The sequence below is a fragment of the Natator depressus genome, chromosome 13 (genome assembly GCF_965152275.1).
Source record: "Natator depressus isolate rNatDep1 chromosome 13, rNatDep2.hap1, whole genome shotgun sequence".
Taxonomy (NCBI): Eukaryota; Metazoa; Chordata; order Testudines; family Cheloniidae; genus Natator; species Natator depressus.
Window position 1 is genome coordinate 35574450 of NC_134246.1, and position 9025 is coordinate 35583474.

General features: G+C 40.0%; 1 pseudogene; it reads right to left on the reverse strand.

Annotated features, from left to right (window-relative positions):
- Positions 1–381: 381 nt before the first annotated feature.
- On the reverse strand, positions 382–2346 carry LOC141997765 (olfactory receptor 13G1-like; annotated as a pseudogene).
- Positions 2347–9025: the final 6679 nt, after the last annotated feature.

Below are 9025 nucleotides of genomic sequence, written 5' to 3' on the forward strand. Positions count from 1 at the left end.
GCCTAATCAGCTCTACCTTTAGACAAGGGAGAGGGGCAGGTCAAATGGTGCTTATAACTCTTAGGCAGAGCCCACACCACCATGCAGAAAGACCTGTCCCCACCTCTCTCTCCCTTTGTCCACTGAGATCTGGCATCCGAGCCCCCTGCTTAGCGAGTTCAGTCCAGTTTAGGGTAACCCCCTCAATCTGGACAGGCTAAGCAAAGTTCTGCCTCCCTTTACTTGTAGAATCAGAATAACAACATTTACTGAACCCTGCATTCAACACTAAAGTGATTTGTAACCCAACACCAGCCAACATTGATTACTTTGGCAACACAGCTCTCTCTGTTGGCTCAAAAGGAACAAGGCAGGTGATAATCACGTTCATGCTTGGAAAAATTATTTTTTTGTGGTGAATGGAAGGATTTTCTTCATGGCCACTTTGACCTTCTTATTACCCAGACTGTAGATCAGAGGGTTCAGGGTAGGAGTGACTTGGGTGTAAATTCTGGCCACCTTCCTGTCTTTATCCAGCGAGTAACTGGATGTTGGCCAGATGTAGGTGTAGATGATGGCTCCATGTCTAGTTGGCAGCCGGTGTCAAGTGGAGTGCCCCAGGGGTCGGTCCTGGGGCCGGTTTTGTTCAATATCTTCATAAATGATCTGGAGGATGGTGTGGATTGCACTCTCAGCAAATTTGCGGATGATACTAAACTGGGAGGAGTGGTAGATACGCTGGAGGGGAGGGATAGGATACAGAAGGACCTAGACAAATTGGAGGATTGGGCCAAAAGAAATCTGATGAGGTTCAGTAAGGATAAGTGCAGGGTCCTGCACTTAGGACGGAAGAATCCAATGCACCGCTACAGACTAGGGGCTGAATGGCTAGGCAGCAGTTCTGTGGAAAAGGACCTAGGGGTGACAGTGGACGAGAAGCTGGATATGAGTCAGCAGTGTGCCCTTGTTGCCAAGAAGGCCAATGGCATTTTGGGATGTATAAGTAGGGGCATAGCGAGCAGATCAAGGGACGGTGATCGTTCCCCTTTATTCGACACTGGTGAGGCCTCATCTGGAGTACTGTGTCCAGTTTTGGGCCCCACACTACAAGAAGGATGTGGATAAATTGGAGAGAGTCCAGCGAAGGGCAACAAAAATGATTAGGAGTCTAGAGCACATGACTTATGAGGAGAGGCTGAGGGAGCTGGGATTGTTTAGTCTGCAGAAGAGAAGAATGAGGGGGGATTTGATAGCTGCTTTCAACTACCTGAAAGGGGGTTCCAAAGAGGATGGCTCTAGACTGTTCTCAATGGTAGCAGATGACAGAACGAGGAGTAATGGTCTCAAGTTGCAATGGGGGAGGTTTAGATTGGATATTAGGAAAAACTTTTTCACTAAGAGGGTGGTGAAACACTGGAATGCGTTACCTAGGGAGGTGGTAGAATCTCCTTCCTTAGAGGTTTTTAAGGTCAGGCTTGACAAAGCCCTGGCTGGGATGATTTAACTGGGAATTGGTCCTGCTTCGAGCAGGGGGTTGGACTAGATGACCTTCTGGGGTCCCTTCCAACCCTGATATTCTATGATTCTATGATTCTATGATTCTATGGTGGAGTACTACAAGGTGACCACAAGCAGGTGGGAGGAGCAGGTGGAGAAGGCTCTTTGCTTCCCTTTGGGGCTCTGGATTTTCAAGATGGTGATAATGATGAAGCTATAGGACATGGTGGTCAGCAGGAAGTTCCCCATGGCCAGGAAGATGTCAGCCATGAAGATCATAATTTCGCTGAGATAGGTGGAGCTGCAGGACAGTGCCAGTATTGTTGGGAACTCACAAAAGAAATGCTGGATGAGGTTGGGCCCGCAAAAATCCAGGTGTAGCACAAGCAATATGTTGACAAATGAATTGATGGTACCAACAGACGAGACACTGACTGCTAAACAGATGCAAATTTCTTTGCTCATGAGTTTTACATAATGCAAGGGGTGGCAAATGGCTACATACCGGTCATATGACATGACAGTGAGCAGCAGAAGCTCTGTTAGCAGTGACGATGTAAAGACAAAGTGCTGGGTGATGCAGCCTCCAAAGGAGATGGTTTTCTTCTCCTGCATCATGTTTTCCAGCATTTTAGGTAGAACCGAGGAAGTGCACAAAATGTCAACCTGGACTAAATTGGCGATGAAGAAGTACATGGGAGTATGTAGAGGTGGGTGGATGACAATAGCCGCAATGATCAGGGAATTGCTCATGATGACAGCTGTATAAAGGCACAGGAATAGCCCAAAGAACAGCCCCTGGTGGTGAGGATGGTCAAAGAGCCCCTGCATGATGAACTTGATCACTCTGGTGTGGTTACTATGTTCCATTGCTTGAGTGTTCCTTCTATAGAAACAAAGATTAAAGTTTTGGTCAGGTATTGCATCAGAAACTACAGCAATGGGGCAACTGAAGCTTCGAGAGGGGCTGACAGAGGGGGAGTGTGTATTGGAGATAGATAGATAGATAGATAGATAGATAGATAGATTACTTGTCATACTGTAAACACTTAACGAAGCATATAAACAAACTGAACTATGTTAAAATATATTAGCACAATAATCTGTCTCAGCTACTAAATCCATATTCTCCCGACATTTGAGTGGAGAAGGGAAAACATAACACGCTTGATGTTCTCAAATACAGGTGCATGAAGTCATTTGGGCAGTTTACAAAATCTGCACAAGATAGGAGCTCACAATATGATCTTAAACATCATTCATACAACAATAGTCTTATTAATACCTGCTTTGAGCAGGGGGTTGGACTAGATGACCTCCTGAGGTCCCTTCCAACCCTGATATTCTATGATATATTCTATTATTCTAATAACCAAGATTCCACTTTGCAAACTAATTTCACAAATTATGTCTGTTGTAGTATAGGATGGTTTCAGTATATATCACACATACAATGCATAAAAGTACAAAAAACGTAATAATATATATGTTTAGGTGGAATCAAGATGCACAGAATGAAGGATTTGATTCCCCTTTAACTCATGCTAGTATAAATTAGGCATAACTCCATTGCCGTCAATGGGGATGATTCTTCATTTACTGGAATTACACTGGTATAAAACTTGTATAAAGGAGTGGGGACTAGTGTTGTCCAAAATGTATATATATATATATATATATATATATAGTTTTATTATTAGGAATAGTATTTGCATGATTTGACAATACTCCCTACTTAATTACTGTTTAGTCTCCATTTACTGTGTTCAGATGTCTCCAGTCTTATTACTAGTTTACTGCTTCTGCTGATTTTCCTCTTACTCCTCCCAGAATAAAACAGGAGTATCTCCTTTGAAGTCAATGGAGTTACTAAATTGTAAAAATGATGAAAACCAGAAGAGCATCAGGGCCAACAAAACTAACTAATCGTGAGATCATATTAGAGTAATTTATAATAATAGAATCATAGAACCATAGCGTTAGAAGGGACCTCAAGGGTCATTTAGTCTACCCCCAGCCAAGATGCAGGATTTGTTGTGTCTAAACCATCCAAGACAGATAGCTATCCAGCCTCCTTTTGAAAACCTCCACTGAAGGAGTGTATGTGACTTCTCTAGGCATATTAGAGTAATTTTTTTAAAAAGTCACTCATTGCGTTACATTTCAAATTTGATTGCATACTTTTGAGGGCACAGGCTATAAGTAGTCAATCTTACACACCTCAAATCAGTGTTATAATATTATATCTCCATTATCTTTAGTATCAACTACAATTAAATACAGAGGAACTTTCCTGATGTATGTGAATTTACATCAGATTTCTATTGGTCAAACTGAGATCAGCATTTGGTCCTATATTCAAAAACAAGTGGTGGAAATGTGTATTCCTGCAAAGAACTTTTAGACAAATAACAAAAAATAAAACAAAACACAGAAATTAAATTTAGCTCAATTTTCCAATGTGTATAAATTAATAATCATTCAACTCACTGAATTTCACTAGGTGTGGATGCCTAACTCTCTTAGAAACTTTGAAATGCCAGCCTAAAAAGGTCAGAAAACTTCATTTAGAAACACGAATTATGAGAAAGCAAGCAAGCAAGAGGATTCTTACCTCTCGTTCAATACTCCAATACAATGGACCAAATTGTAATTTAAATGCAGAGACTGAGTTATGATTCATTCATCTTCATATATAGTAGCCTTCTGTCAGGAGATTTTGCATCCCTTATGATTCTGGACGAAAGTTAACTCTCAAACAAGGCCTCAAAGGAGAAGGTAAATGGGAGTCACCAAAATCAGTATGAATAAACTTTCCACATTAAGTTGGCAAAATTCCTTTTGATCCTAGGTCCAAATGTCTATTCTGCTGAATTGTCCAGGGAAAGCATTTTTCCATCAATGCCAATTGATGTCCCTGACTGTCCCCAGGTCATACTGATTGTTTGGCTTAATGATTGCACTGGTAGTTGTCACATTTGATCAACAGGAAAAGGTAGTATATCATCTACAATGCAATAAATTGGGGCATCCTTCCGAGATATTTCAAATAAGTTGAGAAGTTTTCCTTTTTTCCCTTACTTTATGAAGAATCCATACTTGGCTTATATATCACCTCAGAGTCATGGTCCCAGACCTGTAATTTTGTCTATAATCAAGGATTATAGATTAATAGATTACAAGGCCAGAAGGGATCACTAATCTGACCTTTTGTATAGCACAGGCCAGAGAACTTCCTTGAAATAATCCCTAGAGCAGATGTTTTAGAAAAAAATATCAAATCTTGAGTTAAAAATTGTCGGTGATGGTAAATCCACAATCTTAGGTATGTTGTTCCAATAGTTAATTACTCTTATTGTTAAAAATGTTCACAATCTGAATTTGTCTAGCTTCAACTTCCAGCCAATGGATCCCATTATACCATTCTCTTCTAGACTGAAGAGCCCATTATTAAATATTTGTTCCCCATGTAGGTACTTATAGACTGTAATCCAGTCACCCCTTAACCTTTTATTTGTTAAGATAAACAGATGGAACTCCTTGAGTCTATCACTACAAAGCATGTTCTCTTATCCTTTAATCACACTTGTGACTCTTCTCTGAACCCTCTCCAATTTATCAACATCCCTCATGAATTGTGGGCACCAGAACTGGACATGATATTCCATCAGAAGTTACATGAGTGCAAAATACAGTGGTAAAATAACTTCTCTACAACTGCTTGAGATCCCCTGGTTTATGCATCCAAGGATTACATTTGTGATTTTGGTTACACCACCTCCTGGGTGCTCATATTCATCTGATTATCCACCACTATCCCCAAACCTTTGTCAGAGTCATTACTTGCAAGGTTATAGTCATCTATCTTGCAAATATGGCCGGCATTCCTCATTCCTAATGTATACATTTATATTTAGCCATATTAAAAATCATATTATTTGCTTGCTCCCAGTATACCAAGCGATCCAGATCACTCAGTATCAGTGACCTATCCTCTTCATTATTTACCATTCTCCCAAATGTTTTGTCACCTGAAAATTAATGATGATTTTATGTTTTTGTCCAGGTCATTAATAAAAAGGTTAAATAGCTTAGGGCCAAGAACTGATCCCCATGGGGCCTCTCTAAAAATGTACCCATTTGATAATGCTTCCCCTTTTATATTTATATTCTGAGACCTCAGTTAGCCAGCTTTTATTCCATTTAATATGTGGCACGCTAATTTTATATCTTTCTAGTTTTTTAATGAAAATGTCATGTGGTATCAAGTAAAATGCCTTACAGAAGTCTATTACATCCAGATTATTACCTTTGTCAACAAACTTGTCATCTTATCAAAAAAGGATGTCACGTTAGTTTTACAGGATCTATTTTCCATGAACCCATGTTGATTGACATTAATTACATTATCCTCTTTTATAATTGCATCCCAGATCAGCTGCTACAAATCTCAACCTTCAAGCTCTCCATGAGGGTTTGACCAAGTGAATTCTGAGGAAGGGGTCTGTCAGACCTGAAGAAGGCTCTCAGAGTTTGCCCACTGACCTCATTTGGAGAAGTCCAGGGGTGAGGTCTGGGTAAGGCCTTTGAGGTTTCATTGCATATTAGTGGTAATATAGGACTTAAACCTTCCACCTAAGCCAGTGGGTGTTGCTGGAAATTGGCTTTTGATGTGTCTCAAGTTGGGCAGCCAGAACAGGGTTCAAAAAAGAACTAGATAATTTCATGGAGGATAGGTCCATCAATGGCTATTAGCCAGGGTGGGTAGGGATGGTGTCCCAGCCTCTGTTTGCCAGAAGCTGGGAATGGGCAACGGGATGGATCACTTGATTATTGCTTGTTCTGTTCATTCCCTCTGGAGCACCTGGCATTGGACACTGTTGGAACACAGGATACTGGACTAGACCTTTGGTCTGTCCCAGTATGGCCATTCTTATGTTTTTATGTTCACTGGATTTAAAGGACTCTTTTGAAAGTTTGCCTTATATAACTCCATTCCCCACTCCAAGCTTGAGTTGTCCGGCTGCCTTCTGGGAATATTCACCGAGTCCGGAGTGCTGATGCAGATGATGGCTGGAGTAACAAATGGTACCATTGATGTCATCCCTACTTCTCTAACATGTCACCCCTACTTCTCCATCGTGACCCAGGGAGCTGCCAGTGCACTGTGCCATGCACGGGGTGCCGATATGGGAGCCCAGTTGACTGAGTCTGCACTGACACCACACTGGGCTCTATGCCTACAGGAGCTATGAGCTTCCATGCACATGGACAAATCCGCATCTTACATAAGTCAGTACATCTCCTTTGACTTCTTGAGGTGCAAATCACAGGGAGGGTGATTACCCATTGGAACAAACTACCCAGGGAAGTGGTGGATTCTCCATCTCTGGATGTCTTCAGATCCACAATGGCTGCCATTTGGGAAGATGCTTTACTCAAACTCAAGTTATTGGGCTTAGTTCAGGGGTAACTGAATGAAATGTAATGACATAGGATGTATAGAAGGTCAGAGTAGATGATCAGATGGTCCCTTCTGCCCTGAAACTTGATGAATCTATGAATTAGAGCTTTTCCTAAGGAAGGACATCGTAAAATACTCTCTCTCTCTCTCTCTCTCTCTCTCTCTCTCTCTCCAAGGAATTTGGTATTTTGTTCATGACACCAAAGGTAACATAAGCAATTAAAACACTAGATCAGTGGTGCCTTTAGATAATTAACATCTAAAGGATTCATAAGTCACGCTCTTCTAATAGCACTGGGAGGTTATTTAACAAGCATTGTGATGCTGATCATTGATTGAACACGGATGGGGTGACCATAGTAAATTTGGGAGACATACTCTGGCCTGTGTTGTGCAGAGGTCAGAGTAGATGATTGCAATGGTCCCTTCTGGCCTAGGAATCTTCAAATCCATGAAAGGGCTGTGACAACAGTAAACATAACTCTTTAAATCCAGCCATCTGCCTAATAGAAGAAGTAGAAAGCTCTTCCCAGCTGTGGCGAATTTAAAGCAGTTCAAAGACAAGTAGAGCTAAGGAGACTGAATTATCTAATTCAAAGGGTAGTGCCATTTATGCATTTTCATACATTAAAGATAAATCATCATTCATTGAACTGTCATAAATGAATTGGAATAGAGGCTTTCTTTCTTTCTTTCTTTCTTTCTTTCTTTCTTTCTTTCTTTCTTTCTTTCTTTCTTCTACTTATCTAATTACTGCAGAATTTGAACTTCTATCTATCTATCTATCTATCTATCTATCTATCTATCGATCGATCTAAGAGACAAAGTGGGTGAGGTAATATATTTTATTGAACCAACTTCGGTTGCTCCCGCTCACCAACAGAAGCTAATAAAAGATAAATAAAAGAAAAAAGATTTAAGAAAATGGTTTAATAAAATACATTACCTCACCCACCTTGTCTCACTGATATCTGGGACCAATATGGCTAGAACAAAACTGCATTTATTTATTTCTAGCTAGCTAGCTAGCTAGCTAAGGTTTTGATCTATTTCAATCTTTCTAGCTATTTAGCTATCTCTGTATGGCTACCATGTAATATCTCTATGCTGTTATAGCTTAAGACTATTATAATTGTCATATATTATCTATACTGGTTTATTTTTGCTTGTCTGGACATGTTATTTAAATATTGAGGAATTCAATTATTTTTCAAGGTTTTTTTTTAAATAGTTAATTCAACTTCAGATATAGACAGCCAAATAGTGCACTATTGTAAATTTGCACAGCTACTTATTCACATCTATTTTAATAGAATTAATGTTCTGTATTCAAAATGATAGACAGATAGATAGATAGATAGATAGATCAGTGGAGTAGACAGACTCAGCTAACATGTGGAGTCAGTGTGTATAGACTGGGATTTCTTGTCAATGGGATTTGGTGCCTTCCTCTTTAGTCTCCCTCAAAAATTCTAGCTGATATCTCTAGTTCAAATGATTGACCTCTCCAGAAGAAATATTGCTATACACCCTTCTCAATGAGACGGGGCCTGATTTTCCTCTTACTCACCTTGGTGTAAATCATAAATTACTCCTTAGTCAAGTGGACAGAGATCATTGGTTTAAAACGGAGAGGGAGAGGGGAAAAAAAGAGTAATGTTTTTATCAATGAAGATAATTAACAATAGGAACAATTTACCAAGGGTCATGGTGGATTCTCCATCACTGATCATTTTTAAAATCAAGATTTTTTCCCCTAAAAGTTTTCCTATAGGAATTGTTTGCGGGGAGTTCTATCACCTGTGTTATACAGGAGGTCAGACTGAATGACCACAGTGGTCCCTTCTGGCCTTGGAATGTATGTATCTCTTCCACAAAGTGCTACTTGAAACCAGCTCTAGTCCCTTCATTGTGTTATGGATACTTTTAAAATTTGTGGTGTAATGTGCCTTGTTCTTATCTCCCTATGTTGATTTCGGTGAAACTCCATTAATTTCACTGCAGTTACTTCTTATATGTACTAGGTTCTTCTAAGTCACTGGGCCAGCTGGCCAGCTGGTAGGAATTGGTGTAGCTGTATTGAAA